We start from the raw sequence: 23,224 nt of genomic DNA on the forward strand, positions 1-23,224 counted from the left end.
GAAGAGACAAAATGTTTACTCTTTGCAGATGATATGATGGTATATACCTAAAGAATCCCAACAAATCATTTAAAAAATTACTAGAAATAATTAGCAACTTTAGCAAAGTTGCAGGATATAAAATAAACCCTAATCCTCATCATTTCTATATATGACTAGCAAGATAGAGCAGAAAGAGCTAGAAAGTGAAATCCCATTCAAAGTAACCTCAGACAATATAAAATACCTGGGAGACTACCTGCCAAAGTAGACTCAAAAACTTTTTTGAAAACAATTACAAAACACTTCTCACACAAATAAAATGAGACTTAAATAACTAGGCAAACATCAACTGCTCCTGGAGAGGTCAAGCTAATATAATAAAAAATGATAATTCTACCAAAACTAAAGTACCTGTTTACTGGCCTACCAATCAAAATTCCAAAAAATTACTTTAATGAGTTAGAAAAATTATAAGTAAATTCATATGGAGAAATAAAAAGTCAAGAATTTCCAGGGATTCAATGAAAACAAGTCAAACGAGGGTGGTTTAGCCTTACCAGATCCAAATTATGTTATAAAGCATCAGTCATCAAAACTGTCGGGTATCCAGCAATACCTCTCCTGGGTCTATACACAGAAGAGATTATGAAAAAGGGTAAAAACATCACTTATACAGAAATGTTCATAGCAGCCCTCTTTGTGATGGCAAAGAATTGGGAATTTAGTGAATGTCCTTCAATTCTGGAATGGATTAACAAACTGTGGTTTATGTATGTCATGGAACACTAATGTTCCATTAGAAATCAGGAGAGATGTGAATTCAGGGAAGCCTGGAAGGATTTACATGAACTGATGATGCCTGAAATGAGCAGAACCAGAAGAACACTGTATACCCTAATAGCAACATGGGGCTTAAAATCAACCTTGATGGACTTGCTCATTCCATCAGTACGACAAGCAGGGACAATTTTGGGTTATCTCAAATGGAGAATAACTTCTCTATTCAGAGCAAGAATTATGGAGTTTGAACAAAGACCAAAGATTATTACCTTAAACTTGGGAAAAATAACTGTTTTCTGATTTTGTAAATATATATCTCTTATACTTTATGTTTCTTCCTAAAGGATATGATTTCTCTCGTACCACATTACACTTATATTAATGTATACCATGGAAACAAGGTAAAGACTAACAGACTAACTTTTGTGGGGTGTAGGGGGAGGGAAGCAATATTAGGGGAAAAATTGTAAAACTCAAAATAAATAAAATCTTTCTTAAAAAAAGAAATCATAAAAAGAAACTATTCTTTGGTTTCTTCAGAAACCAACTTCAGTTGGTTTCTGCACTAATGCATAATGAAGTGAACAGAACCAGTACAGATTCTACAAGGACAAAAACATCAAAAAGAAAACCAAGTTGAAAACTAGAATTTTGATCACTACAATGATCAATTATGTCTTGAAAGGACTTATGATGATATATGTTATCTAAACTCTGAGAGAAATATCAAGTCATGTTACAAAAAGAGATCTGCATTTTTAGATATGGTCTATTCAGATATGGGGAGTATTCTGATTAATCTTGCTTGAATATTTTTATTTGATATATTCCTTTCTTTTTTTTAGTTTAGCATCTTATTGGGATGGATCAAATTATTAGCAGTGCTAAAAAACAGAAATCTTTGAAACATATTTGTAAAAATGAACAGAAGGCAACCGAATGAAGTTCAAAGGAGAAGATGGACAGGGCAATTTTGAAGGTAACTTGTTTAATTTATTATGCAGTTTTTTGCAAGGCAAATGGGTTAAGCAATTTGTCTAAGGCCATACAGTTAGGAAAGTATTATGTGTCTGAGTCTGGATTTGAACTCAGGTCCTCCTGACTCTTGGTCCAATGCCCTATCTTATGTGCCACTTAACTGCTGCATTATTACCTGTCTGACCCCCTGATTATTTTAAAGCAAGAGATATGCAATATAAGTCCATGACTCCATAGCCAAACCTGCTTCTCTGTTTGTGTGCATGTTGGGATAGTCTTCTGTTTGATAGTTATTTTTAGAAAAAATTAGAAAAAATGTTTCTGGGGTATTTTACATTGGTAGTTGGACTTCAGTTTGTTTTGGTTTTGGCATCAAATGGATGCCATTTGATTTGGATCAAATGACATCTTGTAAAATCACAATGAATTTTTTGGGGAGTAAGAGAAAATTTGGCTCACTGATGCTTTTCTACTGATCCCTACCAGATTTTAGGTAGCCCAATTTTGATTTATTTGTAGGACCTTTTGAACTCACCATTAAACTTTTCAAGAGGATCAGGGATACATGCTTTATTCAACAGATTACCTGTCTTGGTATACATGAGAGTGAAGTAGAGATGCATCAACTCTGTTACTATGAAATTTTAGGCCTAATATTTTATGCAACTGACTCCTCCTTTTTTGTTGGCAGGGATCAATGCTGACACATCCCATTCCATGTGGTTTTGTTTCCATTTCAAGAACTGGCAGTATGTTTCCCCTTTCTGGGGGTCTCAATCCCCTATAACCAGAGACTCAAAACCTCAAATTCTCAAAAATTATATTGCAATTTCCCAGTTATCAGCCTCAAGGAAAATCTAAATCAGGTTTCTTTTTGCTATGCCCTCAAGCAGGAAGATTCACAAAATGACTGAACAAACAGGTTTATGAACTGCAATGCCACACCTTTGAATGTAGGCAGCAAAGTATGGACAGAGGTTGTTTAGAATTGAGTGTCAGAGGGCTCCTCTGAAGACACTTGCCACTTTCTCTCTGAGTGACTGTAGGGAAGCCAAATTCAGTCCTCTAAACTTCAATGATCTCATCTTCAAAGTGAAAGGATTAGACTCAATGACCTGGAAAACTGCTTTCATCTCTGACTGTGCTCATTAGCAGTATCTTATATTCTGGTAAACCGCTCTCCCACAGAAGTTTAAAGAGTCTTCCCTCTAATTTAGCCTTGCCTTCATCTCTAGGCTCAGATCTGAAGGACTTCAGTGTGAGGAACAATCCTTTTGATCACCCACCCCCATTTTGTGAAGCTGGTTCACTCCTCTTCCAAGACTTCTGAGTTGGATTCCAGTTAAGGTCATGGTCCCTTTAACTCCTAGGCCATCTCTCTAATAGTCTCTCAGTAGTATATTCAGTTGAGCAACCCTTCTCTTTTTGCACTAGTCATTGATAACAATAATATGGACTCGTATGTCACCATTCTAAAGTCTTTTTCAAAAACCTTTCGAAAGTTTAATCTCCATTTTTTCATTTTCGTAAGAATGGTTTATGATACTTAGTCAAAAATTTTACTAAAAATCTAGGTAAACTTCTATCCTCTTTGATCTCATCTATTAGTTTAGTAATCCTCTTCAAAAAGAAAAGAAGTTTATAGTGACAGGACCTGATTATTAACCATGCTGGCCCTTTCGAGATATTCCCCAAACATGTCTGTCTACAATTTCTCAAGGAAGGAAAGTCAAGATCATTGCCATATAATTTGCTACCCATTCCCCTCCTCCTCTTTTTATGGATAATCATGATAACATTTTCCCCAAGTATGTGACTCACATGTGAAGGGCTTTTAAAGATAAACAGAGTAGTGGAATTTTGATACTAGGAGCAATAGGGAGTGACCAAGGATTATTGAACAAGACTTCTGTGATTATATATGCATCAAAGATAATTTGGCAGCAGGGAGAACTGTGCCATGTGTCTCTCTTGACTCCAAAATGGAGTCAAATCGTATGCTTTCACAGTGATTCACGATTTGAGAAACTTCGGAACCACTTGAGTCATACATCCTACACTAATGGGGCAAGAGAACAGCTTGGGATGGCAGTGAATTTGATAATAGTAGTGTGATTGCTTACTCCACCTGCTGGTAACTGCAAAGAACAGGAAAAACACCTAAGAGTATACCCAGATCTCTGGAAGATGGCTTCTTTATTTTCTCAGAGGCTTACCAAGTCCTATTTTTTAATCTTCCAAATACATTTCATTGTATTCATGTTTTGAGCTGCTTACTGCGAAGAGAAATTGATGTCAGAGCATTGCATGACATCCAGGAATGGTTTTCACAGATTTTCTCCAGAAGTCAGAGTAACTTAAATTCATATTACACCAGTGATCAACCTTCTATAGCCACAATGTTTACATAATATGAATCATACAAAAAAATTCCTTAAGCAGTTTCCTCATGAACATTTATCCACTCATCTCCCCAACCACCTCTGGTAACTGCCTCCCAACATGCTTCCTTTGGGTGATAGGGAACTCTTCTGGAGTCTGCACATCTCTCAAGGGAAATCAAGGGAAGAGATTAAGTGCCTGGGATGATCTCTAAAGTTATTTTACTTTCAAAATCTATGTACAAAAGTCCTAAAGTTGAAGTACAATTTTAATTAATTAGAGATATTAAATTATAAAACTCTACAGAGATTTTTGCGTGTAATGGCAGATAGACTGCCGAGTTGGATGGCAAGACAACTTATCTCCCTGGTTCACATCCATCCTTAGACACTTAATAGTTCCATGACCCTAGCAAATTCACTTAACCTTGTTACCCTCAATTTCCTCTTCAGTAAAATGAGCTGGAGAAGGAAATAGCAAACCACCCCAGTATCTCTGACAGGAAAACCTCAATGGGGTTACCAGTTTCAGAACTGTTTGAACAACTACAAGAACATGTTTTGCTTACATAGTTATATGTTTTTAGTCTCCCCAGTTAGAATGTGACATCATCAAGCATGGCAATCATGTTGTCATGATTATTCAGCCTTTACTTGTTTCCTCAAGGCTTAGCACTGTAATATAGTAAGCATTTAATAAATTTTTTAAAAGCCAGTAATGGTTGCAGCTCAGTGGTCCAGAGGATTAAGCTCAGCCCTAGAGTCAAGAGCTCCAAAACCAACCTTAGGCACTTAGTAGCTATGTGACCCTGGGAAATTCACTTAATCCTGATTGCCTACAAAAACAAACTTTAATAGTTTTATTTTAGTTTAAATTTTACTTTTCTTTCAATCAACAAAAGCCTCTTTCCTCCTAGAATTGATGAAAATATTTGAAAGCTAAATGTCTTGCTACCAGTAGATCATAAAGCAAAATGAATCTCTCCACTTTTCATGTAAAGTAAGACTTCCCTTGCAGCTTGAGTCCCTTTACCCATTGAGAGCTGGGCAGATTGCTGGGTATAGGTTCTCTGGTTTTTCAGTTGATCATTATGATGATCAAATTTCTTTTTTGTTTGTTTGTATCTGACTTTTTCAGTTGTTTAGTGTTAGTTTTATTATTTTTAAAAATCATGAATTCCCAATTGTTTCCCTCATAGGTTCACTCACCCAACCATTGAGAAGTAAGACAATTATATGACTGAAATAATTCAAGACATATTGCTTTATTGTATCAGCCATGCCAGGAGGAAAACAAAGGAAATAACAAAAACACCAAAAAAGTGAAAAAAGTCATTCTTCAATCTATATTTCTCCAGGTCATTTGACAGAAGAGAAAAGGAGGCAAACAGGGTTAAGTGACTTGCCCAGGTCACACATCAATTAATATCCAAGCTCATATTTAAAGTTGAGTCTTCTTGACTTCAGATCCAGTATTTTATCCACTACACCACGTAGCTGCCCTACAATTGTGTGAAACAAGATGTCAAATCTACTCTGGAAAACCCCCAGGCTCTACTCTTCATTCATCCTTTCCTTATTATTACCTTCCTACCTGGTTCATCATTAATTGAGTGGATGTGCTCTGGATTTTTTACAAAAATTAGCAAAATTCCCTCCAATTGGTTCTACTCTAGAATTGGACTTCTCCCAAGGACTAGATTCCTTTTTCTAAAACAACAAATCTGATACAATTAGATATTTCCCTGTTAGTGGCCAAGTAATTTATTCACAGAATCAAGAATAAAAAGAGAATAATTAAACGATATAGAATGCTGCAAATGAACCAGAAGGTAAAATTGCCTCCAAGCTCTATAAATCTAGGGGACAAAGGAGCTAAGTGGACCTGCTCTCCCTGTTCTCCCTTCTAGTTCTCCCTATCACATTACAGTGAACTCCTTTGTCTCACACTTGTCTCCATTTTTCTTGTTTATCTTCTTTTCTGCCTCTTCATATGATGCTACAAATTGAGAAGAAAGTCTCTTTCTCAAGGTGATCGAAGCCCATAAACAAATGGAACTACCTTCAAATTGTGATAGCAATTCTCCTCAAAGTGTTCCTTAGAGGGGCAGCTAGGTTGCACATTGGAGAGAGAACTGGCCCTGGAGTCACGTGTACCTAAGTTCAAATCCACCTCAGACACTTAATTACCTAGCTGTGTGGACTTGGGCAAGCCACTTAACCCCATTGCCTTGCAAAAAACCCTAAAAAGAATGAAGACTTGTACTCTTGTGACTGTGAATCTCTCCATGATTCTGCTAAACATCAAGGATCAATATCTAAACTTTCTATGATCCAGAAACTCAGGAAACAGACACAGCTCTTAAAGAAAGACACACCATTGGTTCTTGGTTCTGATTAGAAAAGATGGTTTAAGAATTCTTTTCATGGATATAGATTATCTATGTATAAATTAGTAAGGAAAATGCTCTTCATTGGGCATAAAAATCAACAAAAATAAATTGGAAGTTTCCAGTCCGGTGTCAGTTCCATAGGCCACCAATGGGGCACAACTGAAGGGGAACTTATGAGTCTTTGTCAAGTTTTTCATTAGCAAATTGAAAAACATCCATCAGATAGTATATTTAGATTCAGAAAGCATTTAGAAAGAACAAGGCATTTTTTTCAATAGGGAAAAAGACTTCATTTTTAATGCATTATAAATGTTATTTTTTTTGGGTCCAGTAACTTTTCAAATCATCTCCTATTCATATAGCGTTTGAATAGAGATAAAAAAAAGATTACTTAAAAGATTCCTTTTGTTTCTATTATTTGTTATTCTTGGTTCCTTTACTCAAAAGCTTTCAGCATAGTTTCTCTCAAGGTGAATTTAAGGCAGATTCAGAATAAAAGAAACATTCTGATGAGCTACAAAAGAAGAAAACTTGATATGTGTTGAATAATCGATGAAAGGTTTACATATTTTCTTGCCCCAGTATGACTCAATGTTGTTGTCACTGTCATAATTTAGAGACTTTGTCACAAGGCATTTGTAATGCATGACAAAATCTTTTTGAACTTTTTAATGAAAAATGACATTCTAGACAAGTACAGAAGGAAAATAATTTGTTTTTTCTGTCTTGGTGCTTATTGACTCTTAGTTGACTCCTTATGTGCAATCACATTACCTCCTATAGGAAACATTCATTAATTGCTTTGGAAAAACAATTACAAAATGAAATTTGAAAGGAAAATCAGGATATAAAATTAATAAGATATGAAAAATTATTACAAAATATTTTTATTTCAAGTATTTGAAAATATCAGGAGAAATTACATCTCTACAATTTTGTGATTAAGCCTTGAAATTTTGAGTGTGGAGGGGTTGTAAATACATCCTTCAATTACTTCTTTTTCTAGGTTTCTATCCTACCTATCTGACAGAAGTATTATGTCTAAGTTGAGCTTTCAAGAAAGATTAAGATCCTTTAGAAAGGAGGGCAATTGGGGAATGGAAATGTATGGAGGTGGAAGATGAAATGCTGAGTTTGGGAAATGCTATTAAGACCAGTTTGTATTCGAATGGAGTAAGTGAAGAAAAAATGCTATTAAGATCAGTTTGTTTTCAAAGGGATTAATTGAAGAAAAAAAGGCAGGAAAAATTATATTGGAGCAAGATTATGAAAGAAAACAGGATTTGGATTTTAGCCTAGGGTCTGGAAGGAGTAACTGAATTTGTTTTGATTTCCTTTTGGTAAATTAATTAGAGTTGTGATCTACCCCAGGTTACATACATAGTCCAAGGTCACTTAACAGAAGTAAGGGTTTGTGGCCAGATGTGAACTCTGAATGTCTAGACTTTAGGACCAGTGAGAGCACTGTACCACCACTACTCAGGAACGTTAAATTTTTCAGCAGGAAATGACATTGTTTGCTTCATCAAAAACAGGAAGGTCATTCTTGGAAATTTGTGATGGGACTGACTGGAGTAAAAAAGAAAATAAAACTAAATTAAAAGCTTAGTAAGTTATTGAAAACATTTTTGTAAAGGTGATGGAAGCTTTAGCTGAAGTGATGGTTATGTGAATGGAAAAGAGGGATGGACACTAAAGATGCTGTGAAAATTTTTCATGGTTGTTTAGATATGGGGGTGAAGGAGAGTACAGAGAAAAGGATTATTCTGAAGTTGTGAATGTAAGTGTCTGGGAGGACGGTATTTAATTAAATGAAAATAAGAAGGTTTGGACAAAAGACCAGCTTAAAATTGAGAGATGTGAGTACAATTTTGGGCACTTTGGAGTCTATCTATAGGATATCCATTGAGGATGTCATGGAGGCTTTTGATAAAATATACCTACACTTTCAGAGAGAGAGGTGGAGATTGGGTATGAAGATGTCCAAGTTACCTGCAAAGACGGGACACTGAGCACCACAGTTGAGAGAGGAGGTAGAGAAAAGAGAGGAGGATTTAAGACCCAGATTAGGGACATCATGTTAAAGGGAATAATGCAGCCAACGAGTCAGGCTAAAATACAAATTCCATTGTCTTTTTACAATCGTGCTCCAGTGCAATTTTTCTTGCCTTTTCTGATGTCACATTACACTTTTCAAGCACATCATGTTCCAATACAACTGGACTCAATACCCTTTTCCAAATTGCACAATTCCATCCCCACTTGTAATAATTCACACAAATTTTGCTGCCTGTCTTAAATGCAATGATAAATCCCTATTTGGCCTCACCATGAGGAATCTTATCTTTCTTGAAGGATTACCTCAGAAATTATGTTTCTGTTCTATCAATTTTTGTTCCCTCCAGTCAATAGCCTTCTCTCCCTCTTCCAATTGCTTTGCTTGTGTCTGAGTGTTTTGTAGACTCTTCCCTCTTCCAACAGGTGACTTATTTGAGAGCAGAGACCATTTTATTTTCATATCATTGGTTTAGAGTGTGGTAATTTAAATTTATTTAAATTTTTTTCTTTCTGCTGAACTATGGACATGAGGAACTTCTTTTAGGCAAATTCCCTTCAACAGTGTGGATGCCAAAGTAGACTGGATGATATAGAAATCAAGATTTGTTGAGAGTGCTAGGAGGATAAGAAACTCCCCCCGCCCCACCAGGTATCCAGCCAGGATGGGTTAGAAGCAGATTTGGGACCCCAATTGTAGGCTGTACTTCATTTCAGAAGTGCATTGTTGGTGGTCATCCTTCTTACTTAAAGAGGCCTAGTTACATTATGAGGGTGATGTCTTGATTCGCCTTTGCATTTGTTTTAAATGAGAAAGAATTGGGCAAAGTTGTCAGCCTCATATTCTGGTCAGTACAAGACATATTTGTTAAGAGCTATGATCCCTGAATCACAGAATCTCAGGCTTAAAGGGACTCAAGGGGGCATCAAGTCTAAGCCAAATCTGAAGAAGGATAGCTTCTACAATTGATTTGTAGGTGCCACGGTAAAGTACATAAAGCATTGCAATTGGAGTTGGCAAGATCTGGGCTCAAGTTTAGCCTCAGAGACTTACAAACTGTGTTGTTGAAAGAACTTCCATCACAATTATGAGTCATCACATCCTCTAAACTTTGGACTGTTCAGATTGACATGAGGATTAAGTATGTGATATTTTAGTTTTCAACTTGGAGACTTTAATTATATAGTCTTTTGGAAAACCTGCCTTGTTAAATGCCTTCTTGGCATGGGTGGGTACTGAAAATAGGCACAAAATCAATTTTTGTTCACAGTCAGTGATTGCAGTTCTACATCACTACTGACATTATTTACAACCACAAAATTAGCATATCATTAGCAGTAGAGTTTAAATACCTCTGGGATACTCCAATGTTCAACCTCTCTTGCAACAAGATTTCTTCTTCCCGTCCTCTGTCTTAGGTAATATTTCTGATATATGAAACAGCTTTTTGTTGTAATCTCTCACTATATGGCATCTTATGTAAGAAAACTATGTATGAGGATAAATATAATATATGAGAAATTTTAGTATTATTTAGAGAAATGATGTTACTTTAAAAATATTGTGCATATGAACATTTGATGGGAGGAAGAGAGATGTGAAGAAATTAGAGTTTTTGAAAAGGTAAAAACCTCAGAATTTATCTAGTCAAACCAAATCATTTAATAGAAGAGGAAACCATAAGTTTCACACAGGTTAAATAAATTGCTTGAAGCTTCATAATTGTTAGATATTGGAGAACTGGAGATGGGTAATTTTTTCACAGAGGAAAACATGGATTCTATAACTGTATGTTACTAAGGGGATCATGGGTGTTATGGAAAGAACAGAGAACAAATCCCCTAAAAATAAAACTAGAAAAAAATTGGAGTAACTGGACAATCTGGCAAATGATTCCCCATTTAACTCCTTGCTTGCATAACTGTCTTTTCTTAAGATGAGTTCACATGTTGGTTTTCTCCCTTGAAATCTTTCTTGTCAAACTCCTTTATAATCCTCTCCTTTCTTTCCCAATACAGGAATTTTAGAAGTCTCCTGAAATGGTCTGTGTGTCATTGAATGAGGGTCACTTATATATCTTTTTCCTTTCTCTGCTGCCCAGATATATTTTTCTTCCAGATTTCCTTCATCTGATTTGTTCTGTCTCTTGTTTTTCCTTTGCTGCTCTTCTTTTCATCACCAATGCATTTTTGTTTCTCTCTCATAGATCTTTTCATTGACCCTATTTTTCCACTCCCAAGTCTTCAAGTCTAGTAACTTAAATACCCTTAGGATTCTCAAATAGAGAAAATCTAATTTGATTTACCAAAAGTATGGTTTTGCTGTGTGCAGAATATAGTTTTTCAAAATTCAACTAATTAAAGGTTTTTATTATCTGGCTTTTAGAGACATAACCTTTGTTTGGAGTGAGTAACTACAAAGATTGAGTGACAATATGATGTAATGAACAGAAATCTGCCCTAATGTCACAAAATTATGTTCTCCCAGTTGGTAGAGTGCTGGGGTTAGAATCACGAAGACTAATCTTAGTGGATTCCAATTTGATCTGAGACATTTCCTACTGTGTGATCCTAGGTAATTAACCTTGTTTGCCTCAACTCCTCATCTGTACAATTAGCTAGGGAAGGAAATAGGACTGTGAAGAGACTGGCACAATTAAAACAAATCAAGAACAAAGTAGGGGTGGGGGGAGAATGTTGGAGTATCTGACCTGACTCAAATCGAAGCAGAATATTCTTAGTAATTCATTTTATATAGGGTCATCCAACTTTGCATGATGTCTAGTGGGAATGGTAGCAAAGGGTAAGGGGGGTTTCTTCCCCACCCTGGTAGGACATTTTTATTTTAAATTACTTTAATTATTAGTATACTTTTCTTTCCAAGAATCCCAAGACTTCCTCTTTTTTAGTTTCTTACCATGGGGCCATGATCTCTATTCTAAACTCCAGTTTCCCTACTATTTAGTGAGCTATTGGTTATTTTGAGGTGGATTTTCTATAGTTAACTTAAACTCTCTGTGAACAAGATAGAAGTCCATTATCTTTCCCCCAAGCCCATCCATTTCTGAACTTACCTATTTCTTTCAGAGTGGGAGAGAGCAGCAGGGAGAGGGAAACAAATGAGAATTTATTAAGCACCTGCTATGCTATGTAGAAATACTATCCTTTTTAAACCCCAGTTATCCCATCGTAGAAACTTGTTCCTCATCCTCTATTATTCCTTCTCCCAAAATGTCAGATCATTTACCAGATAGTGATGAATCTGGATCTCTCATGTCTCTCACATTCATCCCTTTCCGGATCAGGTCTGGTCCTCATTATCTCTCACCTGAATGACTCCAAGAACCTCTCCAATAGTCTCCCTGCCTCTAGACTCTCCGTATTTCAATTTATGCTCCATTCAACCGATAACAGAATATTTCTCAGGCATAGCTCTGACTAGGTGACTCTTCTGTTCCTTAAGTTTCAGGGACTCTAGGATAAAATATTACATCCTTTTCCCCTGATTTCACAACCAAGCTTAAACATTAATTTCTAGGCTTTTATTACATTGCCTAATTTAATGTAGAAATAGAGTTCAGCCAAACTGATCTTCTTCCTATTCTTCCCACATGATGCTCCATCCATCTCTTCTTCTCCGTGGCTTTGCATAAGACTGTCCCACAGGACTGGCATATATTTGACCCTCATATCCTCTGCTTTTCTTCTTCTTCTTCAAAGCTCATCATTACTTCCACATTCCACTTGGAACTTTTCCTAATCATTTGAATCCTAGTGCCTCCCTCCCCCTAAAGAAATGCCATTTACTTCATATTACTGTCTATAGTTGACGTTTAAATATAATTTTTATGACATTTGGAAACTGTGTGCCCATGTTATTCCTGTTGATCCAATGTAACCTGAGTGTTTATGACCATTCAGTTCATGTCTTGGTCTCACTTAGCACCAACACAAAGCTTTGTCCTTTGTGAAGTCCCAAGAAATACTTTAACTGATTAATTGATTCCAGACTCAGTCATTTATTATCATGGTGTCTTATTTATGTTCTAATTCTAATATCTTTATATTTTTTTCTTGTGAATATCATATGAGACAGTACATAGTAGATAGAATTTATGGTGCATTTTAAATTTGCAAATCTCTTTAAGTATCTTATTTCATCCTTATAACCATCATAGGAGCTAGGTGCAATTATTATCCTAATTTCACAGATGGAGAAACTGAGGGAGGTAGAGTTTAATTGATTTGTCCAGAATCACACAGGGAATGAATGTCCAAGGAACAAGGGTTTTCCTGACTTTAGGTGAAGCTCTTGTCCTCTGTGCCATGTGGCTCTCTCATTATATGTTAAAGTTATTATTAAGATTGTAAATTCCTTCGCAAATTTTACTTGTTGCAATGAAACTACAAGTCTCAAGTCTTCACTCAGGAGTATGCAAAATTGGTTTCTCTGGGCCTCAGCTTCCTCATCTAAAATATACTGCAGCATTTACATTGAAAGGTTGAGATGTAAGGAGAGGAGATCTTTCATTTAAATGAACTTGATAACTTCCTAACACTAAAAACATTTAAAGTAGAGTGAGCCAAGGCAGGATGAGTAAAGAGCTGGTCTCAGTTAGGAGGTCTGATCTCTCTCATCCACCTCTCTGAGTCCCTCCCAATTTTCTAGGATTCTCAGTTGCAGAAAAGAATTACCTGCAAAGGTTCAATTACCAACCTGCAATTGTAGAATTTCTTCTTCTGGAAGTCCAATCTAGCTCAGGAAGAGACCTTTTTCCTTTCCTCTACAAAGATGAGATGTTATGGTTGTCTAGGGTTCCTGAGCATAGAATTCCCTGGAGAAGAGAAATATTCTCCTCAGGCTCAATGGAACAAGTCGCTCAATCTGGAAACATTAGCACATCCTGAGTTACCTCTCTTCACATCAGTTGACCCAGGATAATTGATAAGGACAATAATGATCATAAAAACTGAAGCTCATTAGACAGAAATGAAAATGCTTTTGTCTCTTTCTTCTTCTCTACCTCCTCAATCTCTACCTTCTTTTCATTCTTCTTTCCTTCCTGTCTTCCCTTCCATAGGTTCTTTCCTTCTTTCCTTCATTTTTTGTTTCTTTGTTTCTTTCATTCTTTTGTTCTCTCTCTCTCTCTCTCTCTCTTTCTTTTCTTTCTTCCTTTCTCTTCTCTTTATTTCTTTTGCTGGTTTGTTTCCTTGTTTCTTTCTTTGTTTCTTCTTTGTTTCTATTCTTTCCTTCAGTCTTTACTTTCTTGCTTCATTTTATTGTTTATATTTTCTTTCCTTCACTCTTTGTTCTTTTCTTTAATTGTCTTGGCCATTTATGAATTTTTTTTCATAGAATTCTAAATAATGGTAATGATTTTCATTTTCTTGCCTTCAAAAATTAGTGGAGGGGGAGAGGAAGAGAATATGGAACTGAAAATAAAGTGAAATTTAGCTTTTAAAAATGTTTCTTAGACCTCAGGAAGACTGTGTTTGTCTGTGTATGTGTGTGTGTGTGTGTGTGTGTGTGTGTGTGTGTGTGTGTGTGTGTGTAATAAAAGAGAGGAGAGGAGAAAGAGAAAAATTTCATGCTGTGAGAAATAAGCTTTTGATTTGGTGTCCTGCATCAAAATTCTGGCTCTGACAATTATTAGTCACATGGATAAAAATCACTTGAGACTCACTTCACTTATTTGTCTATTGAAAAAAATAATATTATTGCTCACCAAGTCTTGGAATAAAAGCACTCTGATCTTCAATGCTACCATAGAAATGGGAGTTAATTTGTTTTCCTATGCTTCTTCTTTATTGAAAAGAAAAAATAATGATGCAAAACAGAAGACCAAAGATATGAGACTTCTCTCTTCTCCATTCCACAGGAGACTGGAACCATGAAGCTCTTCCTTCTAGCTTTTCTTATGGCTTTTCTGGTTTCCATGGCTGTAAGTAATCAGGGAAATGGAGAATTGGTTTGGGAGTAATCCATTTCTCTTTCCAATTTCAAGATTCCTCTACAGTCTGTATACTTGGGTTTATATTTGTCTCTGGAATAGCATTTTTTTATTTTATTGTTTTACTTTTTGCATTGATCTATAAAGAATCTAGAAAAAAATTCCTCATGGGGCTAGTAGCTTCAGTTAAGTAACACTTCAATTCATGGTCACAGTTTTTTTTTTCCTGCCAAGATTTCCATTTCCCTTCCAAAAAGTGAAGATAATCAGTGCTTGTCCATGTATTTCAGAAAAAATTCTTCTCTTCCCTTAGTGTAGAGAGAACTCATTCTTTACCCACAGACAACTCAATTTGCTGCTTGGGTTTGGGATTTTTCTTTTTAACCTTAGATCATGTAACTAAATCTCTTGTTTTTTTCATGCTTTTCCAGAGAGCTGACCAGTCATCTGAAGAGGTAAGATATTTTCAAATAAATAAATACTAGTTTTAATATTCTGGAATGTATATCTTTTTTCATAAATAAATAAAAACATTTATTAAGCAACCACTGTATGTGAGATACTGTCCTAAGAACTGGGTTACAGAGTAAATTGGAAGTAAGTCCATGCTCCAAAAGAGTTCACAGTATAATAGGGGAGAAAACATACATAAAAAAGCTATATACAGGATAGTTTGGAGATAATCAACACAGTGAAGGAACTAAAATTAAGAATGATAGAGGGGGCAGCTGGGTGACACAGAGTGTGGAATACCAGCCGTGGAGTCAGAAGGATATGACTTCAAGTTGGTATTAGACTCTGTTTTTTTCTTTGATATTCTTTTTTAAAAAATTGATTAATTTAATTATTTTCAACCATTTACACATGCATATTTTCAAGTTACAAAATTTTCATCCACTCTCCCTTCCCCTCCGAGGCGAACAGTTAGATTAGCATTCTACACATATGTTTACAGATTAGTATTACTTATTTTCAGTTTGAAGAATTAGGATTAAAGGAAAGAGACACATAAGAGGTAATTTTTATAATGTGTTCATCAGATATTGTAGGGTTGTTTTGTGTGTGTGTGTGTGTGTGTGTGTGTGTGTGTGTGTGTGTATTTGTGTGTTTTGCTTTGTTTTGTTTTTCTTCCTCTGGATGGGGATACCATAGTCCATAGCTCATCTAATACAGTTGTCCTAGCTTTCTGAACTGCTGAGAGGAGCTGCTTCCATCAAGGTTGTTCATCTCATAATGTTGTTCTTTTTTTTATTTTATTTTTTTATTCTCATTTTGTACAAATGGTTTTTTTTTACATTAATAAACTATTCTTGTTTAAGAGTAAACAAAATACACCCTCCCCCCATAAATATAGACTTGCTTGAGCGATAAAGTAAAGGGGAGAGAAAATAAATTAAAATTAAAAAAATAATAGTAATAATTGTAGGTATGGCCAGGTGGCGCAATGGATGAAACACCAGCCCTGGAGCCACGAGCATCTGAGCCTACATCCAGCCCCGTAGACCGAACAATCACGCAGCCGTGTAACATGCAAGCCACTCGATCCCCACTGCCCTGCAAAAACCAAAAAAGAAGAAAAAAAAAGACCCCAAATAAAATAAAATAGTAATAATAGTAGGGGTGACTGGGTAGTGGACAGAACATTGGCCCTTGAGGCAGGAGCACCCGGGTCTAAATCCGGCCTCAGACAACCAATGATCACCCTGCTATGCATCTCCAGGCAGGCCACCCAGCCACATTTGCCTTTCACCCTCCCCCAAATAATAATAATAATAATAATAATAATAATAATAATAATAAATGTGCTTCAGTCTTTGTTCCAACACCAACAACTCTGTCACGGGTGGATCACATTCTTTATGGTAAATCCATTGCAAAAGTTACTTCCATATTTTTCCAACGCTGCCATTGCTGATTGCAACTTCCTCCATTTGTATTTCTCCACTACCATGTACTATGTTTTCTCTCTCCTTTCACTCTGACTCTGCTGTAGGGTAGCTGAGTGGCGCAGCAGACAGATCCCTGGTCCTGGGGCCAAGAGGCCCTGAGGCCCCATACCATCCCTTAGGCCTAGCATCCACCTGACACTATGGTCCTGGACAGGACTTCCAATCCCAGCCCAATGAAAGAAGTAAAAAAGAGAATGTGTTATATCTAACCACTCTCCCACCATGGCCCATCCTCTCCTCTTGATTCACATTCCCACCCCTTCCCCCTGCTCGCTCCTCCTTCTTACTCCAGATGTCTATACCCCATTGAGTATATATGCTGTTTCCTCTCCTAGCAACCTCTGATGAGAGCAAAGGTTCCCTCATTCACCCTTGCCTCCCCCCTTCCATATCATTGCAATGGCTCATTGTAATAAAGAAAAATCTTATTATATGAAATATCTTGGCCTATTCCCCCTCTCCTTTTTCTTTCTCCCATTACATTTCCCTTTTTTTCTATTGACTCCATTTTTACACCATATTTTATCTTTGAATTCAGCTTTCTCTTGTGCTTCAACTATAAAAGCTCTCTCTACCTGCTCTATTAACTGAGAAGGTTCATATGAGTATTATCAGTGTCATTTTTCTATGCAGGAATACTTGCAGATCATCATCATTAAGTCCCTCATATTTTCCCCTTCTCCTCCAATCTCTATGCTTCACCTGAGTCCTGTATCTGAAGACCAAACCTTCTGTTCAGCTCTGGCCATTCCAACAGGAACATTTGAAATTATCCTGGTTCATTGAAAGTCCATCTTTTTCCCTGGAAGAAGACATTCAGTCTTGCTGGGTAGTTCATTATTGGCTGTATTCCAAGCTCTTTTGCCTTCCGGTATATTCTATTCCAAGCCCTACGAGCTTCCAATGTAGTTGCTGCTAAGTCCTGTGTGATACTGACTGCAGCTCCACGATATTTGAACTGTGTCCTTCTGGCTGCGTGTAATATTTTCTCTTTGACTTGGGAGTTCTGGAACTTGGCTATAATATTACTAGGGGTAAGTTTTTTGGGATCTCTTTCTTGGGGGGATTGGTGGATTTTCTCCATTTCTATTTTGCCCTCTGCTTCTAGAATATCAGGGCAATTTTCCTGCAGTAATTTTTTGAAAATGATGTCAAGGCTGTTTTCGTGATCATGACTTTCAGGTATTCCAATAATTTTTAAATTATCTTTCCTAAGTCTGTTTTCCATATCAGTTGTTTGTTCAATGAGATGTTTCACATTTTCTTCTAATTTGTCATTTATTTTGGTTTTGAAGTATTGATTCCTGATTTCTGGTAAATTCATCAATCTCCCTGAATTCTATTCTTTGTCTGAAGGATTTGATCTCCTCAGAGAGTTTTCTTATCTCTTTTCCCATCTGGTCAATTTTGCTTTTTAAAGCATTCTTCTCCTCAATAACTTTTTGAACTGTTTTATCCATTTGACCTAAGCTGGTTTTTAGCATGGTATTTTCTTCAGCATTTTCTTTGAATTTCCTTAACTAGGCTGCTGACTTCATTTTCATGTTTTTCCTGCATCTCTCTCATTTGTTTTCCCGGTTTTTCTTCTAACTCCCTCATTTGACTTTCAAAGTCTTTTTTGAGCTCTGTCATAGCCTGAGCCCAATTTCTGTTTTTTCTTGGAACCTTTAGATGCAGGAGCTTGTGTTCTTCATCTTCAGACTGAGTATTTTGATCCTTCTTGGGCTCATTTGCAAAATATTTCTCAATGTTGTTCCTCTTTTTTTCTCTGCTTGCTCATTTTCCCTGCCTGAGCCTGGTTTTGGGGTGCTTCCTGAGCTTTTGGGACACTCCCACAAGGGTCTCAGTGTGTGAGGCTCTGTCCTCCCTCCTGTCTGTGAATGACCCTATGTGCCCCCCTCTGCCACAGGACTGAGGTGGGGGGGGCCCTGCTGTTCTATGGGGGGGCCTAGACTGGGATCAGCATCTGAATGTGGTCAGAACCCCAGAGTCCTGTTCCAGTGGCATAGGACAGAGCTAAGCAGTCTCTCTTCACTCCCCAACCTCAGCTCAATGGGCTCATGCCCTGGGGACTCCTGCTTACCAGCTCTACCTACTCCTGTTTCTGGATCTGGGCTGCTGAAAGACCAAGCTGCTGGCTGTGTGCACTGAGGGCTGGGTTCTACATGCTTGCTCTGGCAGAGGTCCCCCACTGTTCCCCCACTTTGTGCCCGGTGCTCCCCGGGGTGTAGCTCAGGAGACTCTCCCGCTGCTGTGAGCCAAGGCTGCCAGGGCCCTGGGGCTGCCTCCGGGAGGCTGAAATTCTTTCCCTCTGGAGGGCCACCCCTTTGGCGGGCTACCCCTCCGACCCCGGGGAGCAGAGCCTTTCTGCTCTTTTCCAGGTTACCTTGGGCAGGAGAACTGCCTTGCTGGGTCCCTCTGTGGGTTCTGTCCCTTAAAAGTTTAGCTAGAGTCCTTAGTTTATAAGTTCTATCAGAGAGAGCCTAAGACAGGATCCTTTCTTTTTGCCATCTTGGCTCCGCCCCCCGAATGTATATCTTTAAAATCATTTTTTCTTTATTTGAACAGAAATATAGATCCCCTTATTTCAAGGAAAAATTATAATTTATTGTATCTGATGTATAATTTTTGGATTTAACATATGTAATGAATTAAAATATTTCCTTCTCCTTATCTTTAACCTTTCCCCTGCCCTCAATGTCACATCATGCATAGTTTCCAAGCTAATAATGATTGAAATGAAGTAGAAATTTAGAGTAGAAATTGGTGCGATTTATAAAGGATGAGGCTACTAGGAATTTACAAACAATTGAATACACAATTTCTATATATATTTATCTCCTGTATTCATGGTCAGGGATAGAGTTGTTTCATTGCAACAACATATTACGTAAGATGACATATTTATTGCAAGAAATTAGGTCCATATTCAGTCTCTTTTCCCTGATGTCCTACATTTTACCTGTTTCAATAATCCTATAAGATTTTCTATTCCATGCACATGAGATATCAGAGGAATTCTCTGGACTTATGGATTTTTAATATTCATTGATGGAGTCTTAAGTGCCTCACATTTAGAAGATGCCCTGGTCCTTGCACAAAGGAAGATCTTAACAAGTATTGGCTGAAATGACTTGATTTGGTTATATTTAAGTTTGGAAAGTAAGAAGGTGACCTATCTCCTCCAATTCCAGCTCCCTGACCTAATTGGTCAACTATTGACTAACTCCTTGCCCTCACACTGATTTCTGAGCATAATGTTGTGATAAGCAGAATTGTGCTTAAATGTGGGCTTGATGATATTCATGTCACTTAGCAGCAGGAGCTTCTTTTTTTTAAAGAAAGATTTGATTTCTTTCGAATTTTACAATTTTTCCCCTACTCTTGCTTCACTCCCCACACCCCCCATAGAAAGCAGCCTATTAGTCCTTACATTGTTTTCATGGTACACATTGATACAAATTGAATGTGATGAGAGAGAAATCATATCCTTAAGGAAGTAACATAAAGTATAAGAGATAGCAAAATTACATAATAACTTTTTTCCCCTAAGTTGAAGGTAAGTCTTAGGTCTTTATTCCAACTCCACAGTTCTTTGGAAACAGATGGGATTCTCCATTTCAGACAGCCCCAGATTGTCCCTGATTGTTGCTCTGATGGAATGAGCGAGTCCATCAAGGTTGATCATTACCCTCATGTTGCTGTTAGGGTGTACAGTGTTTTTCTGGTTCTGCTCATCTCGCTCAGTATCAGTACATGCAAATACTTCCAGGCTTCCCTGAATTCCCTTCCCTCCTGGTTTCTAATAGAACAATAGTGTTCCATGAAATACAAATACTACATTTTGTTAAGTCATTCCCCAATTGAAGGACTTCATTTCCAATTCTTTGCCACCACAAACAGGGTTGCTATGAATATTTTTGTGTTGCTATGAATATTTTTGTGCACGTGATGTTTTTACCCTTTTTCATCATCTCTTCAAAGTATAGACCTTGTAGTGCTATGCAGCAAGGGATTCTTGCCAGGTCTTCTGCAAAACACTGAATTCTACTTGTCATTGTCTCCAGGCCATTATCTGAGGAATTCAACTAGAATGCATTTTCCCAAAGCACTCATTTCTATCAGATAACTACCAAATAAAAGGAGTAACTCATTAAGCCTTAACACTTCTGTTCTGCATGATTTTTATATTGAAAATAACCCTTTCTATATTATCAATGTCACTTAAATGGTTTTGTTGTCAATGTCCTTAAGACATGAGACTAAATTTGTTAGATGCTTTGAATCTGATTTTAAAGAAGGATTTTAGTTTTAATTAGTGAGAATTTCTTTTCCAATCCTATGTCATCAGTCTTTCCTAGTCATTAAGCTTTGACTTTACTGCTTGCCCATGTAACACTAATCAGGTCGCTTCCCTTTTCCTATTCCAAGATTTAATGTTGTAAGATAATATTGACAAGATCTCAACTCATTCAGGCTGGGAATCTCTTAGGTACATTCTTGTAAACACTTTTTTTCTCAACTCTGTCCTCCAGAGGCCACCATTTCAGAAATCTAAAGTTGGAAAGGCAATTGCAGGTCATCTCATGTAATGCCTTCATTTGACAGCTAATGAAACTCAGGTCTAATAAGATTTCATGACTCAGTGGATTTTAGAGGCAGGATTTGAATTCAGGTCCTTAATTCTAGAGGTGATTAATTCTTTCCATTATATTATCAAAAGTACAGAGAAGTCAGTAGTTATAATTGCAACTGTTATTTTTAATTATCTTCTCTATTTGGAGTCAGGAAAAAATGTGATATCTTTTCTGCTCTTTCATCATTTTCCCAATGAAGTCAGGGATTGTTTATGGTTTGCTTTGCTTTTTCTACCTGTGATAAAATATGGGAAGAGTATTGTCTAAGCTTTTTGTTTTTAAATTAAGAATCATGGAAAGACTAAGTAGTATTTGGAAATGAGGATCCTCCAGTATATTAAATAAATCCTACTTGATGAATTGGTGAGTGCTTCCAGTTTAGTTAATTAAGAGATTTCCTGGAATTGTATTAATGAGTATATATCTATATATCTCTATCCAAATCTATGTATCTATCTATGTATCTATGTATCTATGTATCTATCTATCTGGTCTCCACTAGAGCTCAGATATGTTATTCTGGTGATCCAAATAATCAGGTTATAGGTGAGCGTTTTTACTCTCTGTTAAATGGGTACACAAATATTTTTTCAATATTTGCATGGATACTAAAAATTTGCAAGAAAATCAATGAACCCAAACTTATGTCTCCTATTTTCTCTTTCTTTTAAAAGAAATACGAAGAAAATCAACCTGGATATCATTTTTATCGTCGAAAGCGTGACTATATTATACCTCTTATAAATCCTGATTATGCTCCAGTTCCTTTTAATCCTGGATATACTCCATTTTTTTAATAAGCCCCAAATGCTCAAAATACATCACTAGAACAATCTCAATAAACACAGGTAAAATTAAGTTATTCTTACTGAAAACATGATAAATATTATGGTAGAAGGAATATTGGATTTTTCAATAAAAGCAAAGCAAAAGTAGTTGAACATCAGATATGCCCCTTAGTATGAAATGACTTGGACCAGTCAGAATCCAAACACCTCATTTTCCTGTAGATTTTTCTGATTCAACTTTCCATTGAATTACCAAAGGGATATTCTTGTTCAGTTCCTTGCCAGCACCCAATAAATTCTAGTGCTTCTCTTTCAAATCCAGCATGAAAAATGAAAGTCTTTGTTTGTCTTTCAAAGTCTCTCAAAATGAGATAATTCTTAACTTCCAGTTTTCTCTTTTTTTCTCTTTTATTCAATTTCCCCAAATTTCTTGCTATAATCATTAAAAATGTGTTGTCTTTAAACGTTTTGATTTCCAAATTCTGTTCTTTGCTCATACCCTCCTATTGTGAGATAAGAAATGACAAGCAGGATGTTATCAGGAAAAACCTGGAAAGACTTACAGCAACTTTCCAGTTTTCTTACAGTTTACTTTCTTCCACCTATGCTATGATTCAGCCACACTGGTCTTGCTGCTATTTCTGCTCCTAATACACAGCCTCCTAAATTGATGTATTTTCTAAAACATAGAGAGGTGTGTTCTGATTAGATTGAATCACTGATAGTAAATAAAATAGTAAGAGAGTATCCCCAAAATAGCCTGCTGGAGCAGACCCTAAACCTATATGTTTTGTTCACTTCTAGGTTTTTCCAGAAAGACTGATTTGAGTTGTCTGTGGTGATCTACAAATCCGTGAATTTCTCCATTGGCCTAATTATCAACATCCATCATTGAGCAGCAGACAGGAACTCCAAACTTACATTAAAATGAATCATTTCTTCAGAGAACTGAAAGTCTCCTTTACATTTTCCATAGAATAAATTCAGCATATTAAGTTTCTGTTGTCCTTATTTCCATTCTTCAGTTCTGATACAGCATTTAGATAAGAATAACACCAGGGGAAGAAGATGTGAAGGTTTCTGGTCTAAGAAGCAGAGATATTGTTTAGAACTGGGCTTTCAGATTGCAATGACACATCATAGACAGGAAACTGAATATATTCAGATACTCATTTGCATAATACAGTAGGAAAAGAGCCATTTTTTAGTGAATGACACCATGGTTTGGGACCATGGGCAATGCAGTTAAACTACCAGATTGCCAAATAAGCAACCAGAATTATAACGGACAGAAAATGGAGATCTCCTTAGGTAGACTCAGAAATGAACT

At 36.6% G+C, this 23,224-nt stretch overlaps 1 long non-coding RNA gene across 1 annotated transcript; it reads left to right on the forward strand.

Moving 5' to 3' along the window:
- The first annotated feature begins 9,882 nt into the window (after positions 1 to 9,882).
- On the forward strand, positions 9,883 to 22,889 carry LOC141517425 (uncharacterized). The gene is made up of 5 exons (XR_012476862.1): positions 9,883 to 9,988; positions 14,449 to 14,511; positions 14,952 to 14,975; positions 21,781 to 21,954; positions 22,699 to 22,889. It is a non-coding gene; the product is annotated as an uncharacterized LOC141517425 (long non-coding RNA).
- Positions 22,890 to 23,224: the final 335 nt, after the last annotated feature.

This window comes from Macrotis lagotis, chromosome 3, assembly GCF_037893015.1.
Source record: "Macrotis lagotis isolate mMagLag1 chromosome 3, bilby.v1.9.chrom.fasta, whole genome shotgun sequence".
Classification (NCBI taxonomy): domain Eukaryota; kingdom Metazoa; phylum Chordata; class Mammalia; order Peramelemorphia; family Peramelidae; genus Macrotis; species Macrotis lagotis.